We start from the raw sequence: 14,246 nt of genomic DNA on the forward strand, positions 1-14,246 counted from the left end.
ATGGTAGACATTAGTTGCTTCCTTCAGGAAGTCTTGTCTGACCCGTTGTCCGTCCCTTATATCTGTGATCATTATATTCTGTGCACATTTGAAAAGTGTGTTTGTGCTGTCTGCTCATTTGAACAACTCTTTTAATTGATTTGATGTATTGCATATGCATATTCATTTTCTAATTAGAATGTTGATAGAATGGTACCAAGACAGGAGGCAGAGGAGGAAGAGTGAGGTTCTGAACTGAGCAGGGACAAAGCATGGGAAGAGGATACACAGCTTAGCAAGTATTTGGATGTGCAGGATGAGGGGTACAAAGACTGTAGGATGATTTCTGGGCAGCTACATTTCTGCTTGCTTATGCACTCCTTTTTTTGGCATTTATTTTACCAAGTATATTTATTTAATCAATTAAACTAATTATTATACAAAGATTGCTTTGGACCTTTTACCTGTCTACTATTGCCCATGGAGGAATTGCTTGCTAAAAGGATTTATTGCTTATTTTTCACTTTATAATTATAATACTTTCTATGCCTCCACATTGCCAAACCTGAATATATTGTCAATCTATTGTTAATATATGTGTTGGGAATTAAATACAAAGAAGAACAGGAGGAATTTGATGGAACTCAGGCAGGTTTAGGAAAATACAATGGAGATGAAACCACACTTAAACAGTCTGTCTTGGAGTCATTTTAACTCATATTGAAGGTGTTCCCACCTCTCAAGATCAGCAGGCTGAATTTAACCTGATATATAGCAGGAGGGTGAGGCCAGACTAGCTTCACATAAGTGGGAGTGACTTCTGAGGGATCCAGGCATGGCTTTCTCTACTACTAAACAATGAAGAGTATGAATTGGAAACGTAGTGGCCAATAAAAGTCTCAATGTTCTGGGCTGTGTACTTAAAAGGTAAGTTGCCAAGGGTTTGATTATTTTCCTTTATGCTTTCCTCTCTCTCTCTCTCTCTCTCTCTCTCTCTATATATATATATATATATAATCATAAATTTATCTATTTGAGAACCTAGATTGTCTTTAAATTGCTCAATTTATTCTAAATGTCCAACTCACTTTCTCATTTTCTATATTGCCTTGAGAATCTTTTCTCTCCGTGTTCATAATAACTGCATCTAAATGATTGCCTGTATTCACAACATTATAGAGTATTTAAAACTTATATGAATATATCTGTAACATAATTTACTCTTCAACTAATTAATTAACGGCATAAATTCCCCTCAGGAAAAAATTAACAACATGAATAATAGGATTTATTATATTTTTTATTACATTGTTCATTTCCAATGCCTTATATGACTATTTAGATGTACTTTAAAATACAAAAAGGATGTAAAATATTTTTCAAATATAAATTTTCTCATGACATGATATGGAGTAAACAGAATTATTTCCTATTATAATTTTGAAAATATTTTTATTATAGGTCTTAAGATAGAAAACATAGTTCATGATCTTACCGTCTAAAAATGATCACAGCTGGCTGACTGTCAAACATCTTGATTATTAATTCTTTGAAAATTTCTCTCTAGGGTACTATTCTGAGGTTGTAAATGTCTATATCTTGAGTTCTGTGGCCTTGAACAAAGATATTTTACATAAATCAATAAAACATCAATGCTAAAAACAAACTTAGGGAACCACAAGATATTGGAAGATCTCCACTACCTAATGCTTTTCTTGATGCTATTAGCAGTCAAAGCATTGAATGATTATCTATTTTCAAGACATTATGTTAGGTAATGTATAAGATTATTAAGACTGATGATCGATATTCTTAGTGATATTCATTCCATGAATCCACCCCCTAATATCCAACTCTCTCATTAATATCTCCATATGTTTCTAATTCTTAACTCATTAATATCATTTGTAAAACTTAAACTGTGGCATCAAGATTCCAAATGATCATTCCCAATCTGAACATTTATCTTCCTTTGGCAATAAATAATTTATTTTGGGAAACAGCATATAAGCACAATTTATATTTTATACTTAATAAGCCATTAAGTATAAAATGTAAATTGTAATCCAAGGAAATAATATAAAACTGTGTTTCCAAAAGTGCTGTATGCATATCCCCTGTGGTATCTGAAAGGTTGTTAGGTGGACCATAGTTCAGTATTTCTTTTGATTTCAGTAGTTATGCTTTCACATGAACATATAGTACCTCCATGAAAGATGAATCAGAAATAGAAAAATTAGGGATATTTTACATTTATGACTCTCTCATTCTCTCTTCCAGGTACATAAAACACGAAGAACAAATCTTTGTGGATTTCAAAACCAAGGGATTTCTCCTGATACTTCATACAAATCTGAATGCCTTACTAGTTCTAGTGCCACCCCTGTAGTTAATCACTTAATAGCTTTTACTTTAGTGAGTTCCACAGCCTGGGTCTCCAATTCAGCTTCTCTCATTCACCCTTCATATTGTATTTATGTTCTTGAATGTAAGGCAATTCTATGCCTCAAAAATCTTCAATGGATCCTCATTTCATATACACTAAAGACACATTATGTTTTTGGTGTTTATCACTCTATAATTTGGAACCAACCTTTCATTTTTTCTTTGTCTTCCACCATAGCATAGAGTGTTCAATAATTCTGCCACACTGGACTCCACCCTTTTTCCTAAAAATACCCACATTTAGTACCACCTTGCTTTTGCTAACCCCATTTCTTCATCCTTAAAAATGCCATCTTCTGCCCTGATGATGTGGCTCAGTGACTGAGGATCAACCCATGAACCAAGATGGTGTGATTCTTGGTCAGGGCATGTGCCCAATTGTGGACTCAGTCCCCAGTAGGGGGCATGTAGGAGGCAGCTGATTGATGATGTTTCTCTCTCATTGATGTTTCTATCTGTCTATCCCTCTCCCTTACTCTCTCAAAATCAATGAAAACATATTTTTAAAAATACCATCTTCTGTTTCTGTCTACTGAAATTTGATTTAACCATTATACCCCAGTTGAGGTGTCATCTTCCATGAATGTTTTCAAAATCTCTCCTCTGGCATTTTTTCAGCACTGGGCTTATCACTTCACAAAATATTTTCTTCTCTACATTATATTTTCTGATATGCGGCTACTTCCTCAACTAAGTTATAATTTTAGGCAAGAATCATGCATTATTCACTTGTATTTCTCATAGTTCCTACTGAATATAGAATGAATATATGAATGACTGAATGACAAAATGCATTGTTATTGACAATAATGAATGACATGCAAACACCTGAGAAAACTGTGAGGCAATTTATACTTTTAGAAATTGTATGAAGTAGTTATTTGCAAAATAAATGGTAAAATTATAAATTAAATTGATAATAAATTTGAGATTGTGTTGATAATAATAAAACTGGGAAATTAGACTTATAAGATACTCATATTATAACTCTATCATAAGTATAGAAATTCTTAATTTCTCCAATTAGAAAATGGTTACATTCTAGAATTAATAAAGATAAATAGATAATTCCAAAATATTTCTTTAGCATTTTTCCTGTAGAACTTGATAGGTATTTTAGTAACTTTGCTCACCAAGAAAGGGTATTTTATAAAGAAAAGATGAATATTTTCTTCTATACCACACTTTATCTGAACTAGGGATGGGCTATCATATTCTTTGGTAATGAATGAACACTTGCTGAGTATCTACTGAGGCTAAGGCACTGGGCCAGGAGGAGGAATCTGGTGGCAAATAAGACAGAGTCCCTGCTCTGTCTTGGCCATTGTGAATTTGAAGGTAGGTTTGTCCTCCATATTAACTATGATGTCATCTTAATCCATGTGAGACTATGACACAGCTATTCCCCCCCAACCCCACCCTCTGCAAACCATAATAGGATCCTTTTTAATTTATAAATGAAGATGTCTTGTGGATCCTGCTACTGCCTATTGAGGGAAAACACCACTCTCCTGGTCTATTTTGGGAGTGGAAGTGGCTTGGCTGGTGCGATTCCTACTCTTGATGTGGATAATTCATTACAACCAAGACTTCCCTTGTATTTTACTTCTATGAAAAACAGCAGGAATAAGCTATTTTTGAATCTTATTTTCAAATAAAACATTACATTTCTAAAAATGAATCTTCTGAAAGGTACATCATAATCATAAGGGCATTGACAATCTGTTTTCTTGTCAAATACAATGAAAGTAAACTGAACAAAAAATTATTATTGTAAAATAAAGTAATGGAGAAATGTAGTGGTGTAATAGTGAAACTGAAACAAACTTTACTGTTTTGAGGGGATGTTATTTCCATTGATTCTGTCCTCCTCCTACATATGTAACTTACCTCTCTCTGCTGTCCTGAGTTTCCTCACTGGTTGGGACTGGATACTCATTGTGAATATTTCTCAGAATCTAACTTTTCTTGAGGGCTTGGACCTATTTTTCTTCTGGCTGATTTACAGCTTGCATTGGTGCTAAAATATGTTACAGTTGGACATATACTAGTAAAGTATCCTCTCCCAGCTCCTGGCAGTTTGATAAAATGAGTTCAATTTTCCTACTGATTTTTATCTAGAGACTAGAGGCCCAGTACACAAAATTCATGCACTGGGGGTTGGGAGGGCCCTCAGCCTGGCCTGCGCCCTTTCTCAGTCTGGGAGCCCTCAGGGGATGTCCGACTGATGGCTTAGGCCCGCTCTCCATGGGGAGCGGGCCTAAGCCATCAGTCAGACATCCTTAGCACTGCCACAGGGGCGGGAGAGGCTCCCACCACTGCTGCTGCACTCGCCAGCTGTGAGCCTGGCTTCTGGCTGAATGGCACTCCCCCTGTGGGAGCACACTGACCACCAGAGGGCAGCTCCTAAGTTGAGCGGGATTGGGCTGAAACTGGCTCTCAAACATCCCCCAAGAGGTCCCGGATTGCAAGAGGGCACAGGCCAGGCCGAGGGACCCCACTGGTGCATGATTAGGGCCAGGGAGGGGCATGGGAGATTGTCCAACCAGGGAGGGACCACAGGAGGGCTCCAGGGCATGTCCGGCCTGTCTCACTCAGTCCTGATCAGCTGGACCCCAGCAGCAAGCTAACCTACCAATTGGATCATCTGCCCCCTGGTGGTCAGTGCATGTCATAGTGAGTGGTTGAGTGGTCTTAGAATATCATTAGCATATTACACTTTGATTGGTTGAACAGATGACCAGACACTTAGCATATTAGGCTTTTATTATATAGGACTAGAGGCCCATTTCATGAAGAGATTTGTGCAATAGGCCTTCCTTCCCCTGGCTGCCAGCACCGGTTTTCCTCCGGCACCTGGGACCCAGGCCTTTGCTCTGGCTGTAGCGGAGAAGCCAAGCCTCTTCAGTCTTCAGTCATCTTCAGTCTTTAGTCTTCACTGGGGCCAGAGCCTTCAGTCTTCACTCTGTGCCTGCATATGCAAATTAACTGCCATCTTTGTTGGGTTAATTTGCATACTCATCCTGATTGGCTGGTGGGCATAGTGGAGTGACACTAATTTGCATGTTTCTCTTTTATTAGTGTAGATAGGCAGAACCTACCTCTGTTTTCAACTACAGGAATACTTGGTACTCAGAGAGTAGTCCAGTCATGATTAGGCTAAAATAATTAGAATAAATAATGATAGAGAACATAGCTATTGTGGAGATATATAATATTATAAATATTCCTTTAGCATCTAATGGAAATTTGGGTCATTTAACATAATTGTTGACTGTTAATGAAAACAAAGAAAAAATTCTACACACACCACTAATATTAATATAGATTAAAGACCTGCATGCATTTCCCTTAATATGGCAGAGTTGCAAAGCAAAGGAGATGAAAAATCCATATGGGTGCTGACGATGGAGGGTTGAATTTCTAAGTTATCATTTAAAAGATAAGCCATGTGAGGCCCATGGGAGCTTTATGCCCTTTAACCACATATATGTGAGTGGTTATTATAGTGTGGTTTTGTCAAGGGAACTTAGCAACAAGATAAAATAACAGCTGTATATTTTGTAGAGAAGTTTGCTTAGGAAGGCAGTTGCTATGGAAACACCTGGCAATAGCGATTTGATTCGTGTTGTATGAAAGTGATGAGTCTACTTTGTCTAGATTATCTTCCTAGCACTGGCAAGTTCTGGGGAGGGAGGGGGGTAGAAATAATCTTTTCTGTACATTTGCATATTTAAAAACAATCCACTTCATTTTCAAACAGACACAGAGAAGACACTGACAAGCCTCTTCACCAATAAATCATATACCAAAATATATATATTATGTAAATTTACTGTATTTCAAAAGAGCTCTGACTGCCACAGCTTTGCACTGTAGTTCCACTTCACTCAAATGAGTCACATTCAATTATAAGTCCTCAGAAATTTGCTTAAAATAGTTGCAGCTGGAAGATGTAAAAAAAATCTTATGAATGAGCAAAAATGAAGTCAATTATACCCCATGGGGAAGTCTCTCAATGAAAAATCTGGTAAACAGGCTCTCAGAAAAAAAGGGGGAAACAGATGCTGACTGATAAGAATTTGCTTATTTTACCAGGGAGACACCAGTATGTATGTGCTAGAGCTGAAATGAGGATTTGGCTGAGCTGTTTTCTCTCTAAAACAGCGGTTCTCAACCTGTGGGTCGAGACCCCTTTGGCGGTCGAACAACCCTTTCACAGGGGTTGCCTAAGGCCATCCTGCATATAAGATATTTACATTACGATTCATAACAGTAGCAACATTACAGTTATGAAGTAGCAACGAAAATAATTTTATGGTTGGGTCACAACATGAGGAACTGTATTTAAAGGGCCAGAAGGTTGAGAACCACTGCTAAAGCTGGCAAGGTTTCAGTGAACTAAAATATCTTGATCAGAAGATGAAATTCGGTTCACCTCTGAGACTGGCAACACGCATTCCTCTCATGCAGAGGGAACTCAATTCAAGATGGCCAACAGCCAGCCATAGGCGCCTACAGAATGTAAATCTGTGGCATAGACCCAGAATGCCTATTTGTCAAGGTCAAGGCTGAGTGTCACCAAGAAATGAGCAAAAGGCAAATCTTTAAACCCCTTCCTAGTCTACCCCTCCCCTCAAGGCTTTCTTTCCCATGAAGCCATGGTGAGAAAACCTACTTTGCAGATGCCGTCACAAAGTTGTATTTGGTCTGACTTAACTTCAGATTATCTATTGTGTCCTGGGTTCAGGAAAAGATAATCTCCCATCTAAGGACCCCAAGTCCTTTTGTTTAAGGGAAACTTGGAGAGGTTATAGAAAGATGGAGATTTCTGAGAAATAAATCTCTACAAAGACTAAGAAAATTTAGCCTATTGACTTTAGTTATTCTAGCAAAATCTACCTACCAGGATGTGTCTTTTTTCAAAAACAACCATGTATTAACTTGTTATCAGAGCTTGGTTTTACTTTGAGATTAGAAGAGTGAGCCATGCATTTATCTTTCTTTAATTGTTTCCTGACTAAGTCAACAATTTGAAAGAAGAATGTGGGAAGCTCCCTGAATTCACTTGGTGGAAACTGGCTCTTGATGTTTTTCCGGATGTGCTTTGACAATTTATGGTCATTTTTATAGGAACCAGCATCCTATTTTGACCTTGGAGGCTGGGGTGGAGGTGTGGGGGTTGGCCTGACAGTGTGGCTTTTACCCCATCTCTAAGGAGCTTCACATGAACCAGCTTAGGAGATGAGAATGGAACTTTCAGAATAATTGCACGATTAATATTTAACATGCATTACACGTATATGGGTATAACACTGCCATTTCTAAGTATAACCTGGAAATGACACTGAGAGATCAATATTATTATTGTCTCAACTTTATAGATGAGGAAACTAAGATAGAGTAGGACATGCAACTTGCTAGTTTTCCAGGTAGTTTGGAGCTGGAATTTGATCAGGCTGTCTGACTTCAGAAGCTGAGCTCCAGGGCTCACTACTATACTGCAAGGTGAACTGACCTCCCCAAGCTTAGAGGACACTCTGAACCACCCTTCTGTCTAAATAATCATCCTATTCTGCCTCTGCAGACAAAGCTGCAGGGTAAATCTTTACACCCCTGGAGCATATCAGAGCTCACGCTCCAAGTCACATTTTTTCATATATTTCTTATTATTTAATTAGAGGCCTGGTGGGGTCCCTCACCCTAGCCTGTGCCCTCTCACAGTCCAGGAGCCCTCAGGGGATGTCCTACTGCCTTGGAGGTGGAAGAGGCTCCCACCACCGCCGCTGTGCTCGCCAGCTGTGAGCCCGGCTTCTGGCTGAGGGGCACTCCCCCCCGTGGGAGCACACTGACCACGAGGGGAAAGCTCTTGCGTTGAGTGGGATTGGGCTGAAACTGGCTCTCCAACATCCCTCAAGGGGTCCCGGATTGCAAGAGGGAACAGGCTAGGCTGAGGGACTGCACCAGTGCACAATTGGGGCTGGGGAGAGACACGGGAGGTTGGCCAGCCAAGGAGTGACCATGGGAGGGTTTCAGGGCATGTCTAGCCTGTGTCACTCAGTCCTGATTGGCAGGACCCCAGCAGCAAGCTAACGTCACTCAGTGATTGGCAGGACCCCAGCAGCAAGCTAACCTACCAGTCAGAGCATCTGCCCCCTGGTGGTCAGTGCACGTCACAGTGAGTAGTTGAGTGGCCTTAGCATATCATTAGCATATTACACTTTGATTGGTTGAATGGGTGACTGGACTCTTAGAATATTAGGCTTTTATTATATAGGATTTTGCTTATTAATCTGGAATCTTCAGCTATTTGAAAACGCCTTAAAAGTCTTGATGTACTCACGATATCAACTAATTTGACTGTCAACTATTTTTTAAAATTGTTCCCATTTGAGGACTCAAAATATACTTGAAGTAAACAAAATTAGGGGTATGTAAAAATAGAACAAATGGGACTACAAAAACATAATCATAGAAATTAAAATTTAACCACAGTCTCCTTACTCTCAGAAAGTTTATGGATATTGGAGCACACTATTATTTTATCTTCATTTTGGCTATCATAAGAAAAAATAAGTTTCTCTTGGAATAGAAATAGCACAAGCTATCTAATGAAAGGTATGCTTTGCTGATATTTCATGTAGGAAACAGAATTTTCATCCCAAAACACATTTCTTTGGCATAGGATTATTTTAGGCTAATAAATTTTAAGAAACAGCAGAGATGAAAGAAGTTCCCCTTTGTATATTACATTTGTAAGGGAAATCTCCATCTGTAAGTGAAGGGGTGCAGAGTTTGCCACCCCACAGTGTGCCTTTTTTGGGGGGATATTGATTGTTTTAAGCAGGTTGTTTTAAGAAACAAAGACTCAGGAAGAAGCTTTGACCTCCCTATAACTGCCTAAAAGAATTTAGATAGAGGACCTGTTCCAGGAAGGGAGTCATCATCTTAGATAACTATAGTTTATGTGAACTAAGCATGATAGGAAGAAACCTAGCAAGGCCTGTGTGATCAAAGTCCTCTCTTGTCCCACTTGAAGGTGGCCCAGCAAATATTTGTTTATCAAACATTTGCCTCCCTTCCCCTTTGAAGTCCAAACCACATTCTGTTTAGCTGAAGACAGCATGGTGTATAAGCCTCAACTGCCTGATTTGTCCTTCTGGCCCCATATTCTTGTGGAGCCCCAACCCCCACATGTATATACGTAATTAAATCTGGTTATTTTCTCCTGTTAATCTGTATCATGTAAATTTAATTCTTAGGCCAGCCAGAAGAACTAAGAGAAGAAAGAGGGACCATTTCCCCTCCCCCAGATAGAGTTGACTCCCTCCCTGTACCAGTAAGAGGAGGATGACCTTATTTCTAGAAACTCATCAGTGCAGAAGGCATAGACTTAAATCTGTATCATAATCTTACCCTTCTTTATTGTGCTTTTCCTGATAATCTCCCATAACTGACTCCCCTCAATGCCTTTTGTCTTCAGCTGAAGATGGTATTTAAAGGTGGTGGTTTGGGCCATTTGGGGAAAGTGGCTCAGGGTTCCTAGGTTTCTCCCATGTATACAGAAGGTTCATATATTATTAGAGGCCTGTGCACGAAATTCATGCATGGGAGGGGGGTGTCCCTCAACCTAGCCTGCACCCTCTCAAATCTGGGACATCCCTCTCACAATCCGTGACCACTGGTTCCTAACCACTCACCTGCCTACCTGCCTGATCACCCCTAACTACTCTGCCTGCCTGCCTGATTGCCCCTAACCACCTCCGCCTACCTGCCTGATCGCCCTAACTGCTCTCCCCTGCTGGCCTGATCCCCCTAACTGCTGACCTAATCCTCCTAACTGCTCTCCCCTGCTGGCCTGATCACCCCTAACTGCCTCTGCCCCTGCCTCGGCCCCACCACTGTGGCTTTGTCCCAAAAGACGTCCAGAAGGTTGTCTGGAAGATGTCCAGTCTAATTCGCATATTATCCTTTTATTAGTATAGATTAAACTTGTGTTTGTTTTTCTCTTGTTAATCTGCTTTTTATTATAGGATGTCTCAAACAAGAAGCCAGAGGGAAAGTATCCCCACCCCTTCCTTGCCCCATTGGGAAGCCATGTTTTGCCAGGAAATACCTTCCATGGACAATCTTCCAAAAGAAACTCTTTCTTTGAAGACAAAGCTCAAAATTAAGGCTTAAGGTTAAAGGAATCAGGAGAGGTAAGTTATTTTCAACCCTTTTCATTTCATGATATGCATAAACTAATTACTGAAATTCTGTGGCACACCAAAAAATACATTATATTTTTTTGCTGACTTGACAAAAAATGGTAGGTATAATTTTGATTCGTTCACACCAGATGGCTTTTGTTGTGTTTGCTGTTGTAATTTTTTTTGAAAATCTAAGGGAAATGAGGTCACCCCTGACTAAATAGTCAGATATTGTATGTTTCAAAATTTCTTGTGGCGTAATGGTTGAAAATAGCTTGGATACGTGATTCTGTGATCTTAAGAATTTTTGGATTTATAAATCTATTTCAATATCTAAAGGGACTATATTATGTCACTTTTCTTGCATTTTCTCTCATTTAACATATTTTTAGTCAAGCCTGAAAACAATTTGACACTTCCAGAAATCCAATATCGCTTCTTTATTCTGAGTTAAAGTAAATATATATATTTACTTTATATATATATATATATACATATATATATATATATAATCTTAAATGCTAATATAATGAAGTGCTCCAATTTTAAAATAAAAAATTAAAATATGTTTATGAGAATATATGTAAAGTATTGACTTTAACAAAAAAATAGCATTATTTTAAAGAGCAGTTCTCTTTTCTGATTTATTTTATCTTGGATTCACTTACCCTGCCTCCCTATTTCACTGAGTATAAAAATGAAAAGAAATTAGCAGCAGATTCAGAAGGATTTCCAAGCTCAAGAGGACAAAGTTAACGGCTGCTAATGCTGAAACTGTATTGACCGCTGATGGCATGCATGCCTAGGAAATGCATTTAACCTTTCTGCTCAGAAACACCATTGACAGCAACATCATAGATATATTAGTACAGACGTTACACCCTGCTCAGGTACTGTTGGATTAGACCCATTATGTTCTATACCAATAGTCTAGAAAGAACCCACTTTCTACTACACTGGAGGGGAGTTGTTTTTATAAATACTTTGAATGTATTTTCTTGTTGAAAGCATGATGTGCACATCAAAAGCATTGCTCACAATTGAGCAAGTCATCCTTGCACAAAGCTCTCTAAGAAATAATGCCAAACTTATTTCATTGGTGGTGGGGATGGGCAGTTGAACTCTGCAATGAATTCCAGAGACAGTTATGAGGGTACATGCTGAGATTTTAGGAAACTCAGATCTCTAGCCCTGATTTTCAAATCCAGACCAGTCTGACATTTATTATTTCCCAAGTTTCCCACATATGGCTATCTTTCTTCCTTATCTCATTATATACATACTAGTGACCTGGTACACGGAATTCATGCACATTAAAAGGGAATTAATTAGAGGAAATATTTCAATATTGCTATTTGCCCTTTGTCTTTAATAGAAGTGTCAGAGATGAAAGAAAATTAGTAAAATGTATATGAAAATCTTTCTCCTGTCAGAGTCTGGGGTGTGCCATAGGAACCAGAGTCAAGTCCCCACCCACCCACTTGTGCCTCGAAATTGCACAAGATTCAGACCCAGCCGGCCCCGCCCCCATTGAGCTAGATCCAGACCCGGCCGGCCCCACCCCCGTCAAGCCCCGCCAGGCGGGGTGGGGGGAGGGGAATAGCCTCAGGTCCCCTGGCCTGGGGAGGGGTGCGTGGCCTGATGTCCCCCAGCCCAGGCCAGGGCAGGGGGCAAGCCTTGAGGACCCTGTCAAGCCCTGCTGGGCGGGGGCTGCAGCCTCAGGTCCCCTGGCCCGGCACTGGGGCAGGGGGCATGGCCTGAGGTCCTCCCTCCTGGGCCAGGGTGGGGAGCGTGCCTTGAGGTCCCCTGTCAAACCCCACCAGGTGGGGGCGCAGCCTCAGGTCCCCTGCCCCAGCCCAGTGCCATGCAGCCTCAAGTCCCTGCTGATTGCTCATTAAGGCTTGTGTGGAAACTTGGCCTTTGCTGTGGACACAGCCATCTTGTGTTACGGAATCCCTGCCTCCACTGTGGGCGCAGCCATCTTGACCATTATGGTGTGATGGTCAATTTGCATATCCACTCCTTATTGGATAAGATAGTGGAATGTTTATAAAATATATATCCTATACTAATAAAAGACAAACATGCAAATTGACCATACTTTCGCTATGCCTTAAGCCACATCCACCAGCCAATCAGAGCGACTATATGCAAATCAACCCAACCAAGATGGCGGCCGGCAGCCACGGAGCTGGAGCAAGCAGGATGCTTGGTTGCCCCAATGATGCAGGAAGCCAAGCTTCCTGCTGGCTCTGAGCGCCACTGAAGGCAACAAAGTTTCAATTATAGAAGGTAAATAAACCCCAGATACCTGCTTTCAGCCGGCCGTGGCCACAGAGCTGGAGCAAGCAGGAGCCGGCTCTGAGCTCCACTGAAGGCAACAAAGTTTCAATGGTCCCCACTGGGGTGGACATCCTCCGAGCGGTCCCACACTGCAAGAGGGCATAGGCCGGGCTGAGGGACGCCCTGAGTGCACAAATTTTTGTGCACTGGGCCTCTAATATATACATATATATATATATATATCCATGTACACAAAAGTTCATTTGAGACATTGCTTTCTGTTGGAATAGAGAGGAATGGAAAGACAGAATTGGCTGACTTTATGATAGAAACTTCTGAGTCACCAAATCCAATTTTAGTCTCTTGCAGATTTTGAGGTGGTACCACATAAATACTTGAATAAGCATTGAAATTAACTTTGGCTTTGAAGAAACGTGGAGCAAGAGATGTTCTGTCCCCATACGGTTCTACTTTTAATACTAACAACAGAAAAATTCTGAAATATCTTAATCGGTTAACAGTCACAAGCCAAAATTAGCAAAAGACTGCTCATGTTCCTGAATGTGTAATAAAACTTTGAATCAACTTCCAGATGGCTATTTCAGCTTTATCTAGAGAGAATAGCCAACCACCAGACACCACCACCTCTTGATTTAACATGAATGTTACAGACGGTGGCTCACAACAAATCCAAAAGCAGCAAACACTTCTTCTTCTTCAGGACTATTAGCCTGTCCCAGAACTGTCCTCACTTCACCTTTTTCTGCCTCTATTATCTATAGCCCATGTAAATTCTTTCAAAACAACTTATATCTTTCTTCCCCAAACCCATTGTACGAAAGAGTTTTATCAACCCCAGGACAATGGATGTGGGGGTGTTTGTCTTCTCCATCCAGCCCTGTGCTGGTGGCTCAGACTGCGTGCCCCAGGACCTGGTCCTTTTCTAGATAGCATGTGGCTCAATAAACATTTTCTTTCAGAACAACTTTTGGCCTTGAAGGATTTTGTTTAAGTTTGGATACACGGTTAAATATGTGTTTTAATTTATCAGACATGTTTTCATAATTATTAACGTTGTTTCTCATTATAACTATAGTGAGTAATTATTTGTCCACTCCTTGTCCCCAAGCTTCTTACTGAGAACTGACACTTCTGCAAGTCTACACGGTCACCTGGGTGACTCTCAGCACCTAGAATGGCCTTGTATTTTGGCTACAATCAACTGAAACAGGGCTTCACTTAGATTAGACTAGGCCAGTGGTCGGCAAACTGCGGCTTGGCAAACCACAGATCATGAGCCACATGCGGCTCTTTGGTCCCTTGAGTGTGGCTCTTCCACAAAATACC

The sequence above is a fragment of the Myotis brandtii genome, unplaced genomic scaffold (genome assembly GCF_000412655.1).
Source record: "Myotis brandtii unplaced genomic scaffold, ASM41265v1 scaffold297, whole genome shotgun sequence".
NCBI lineage: Eukaryota > Metazoa > Chordata > Mammalia > Chiroptera > Vespertilionidae > Myotis > Myotis brandtii.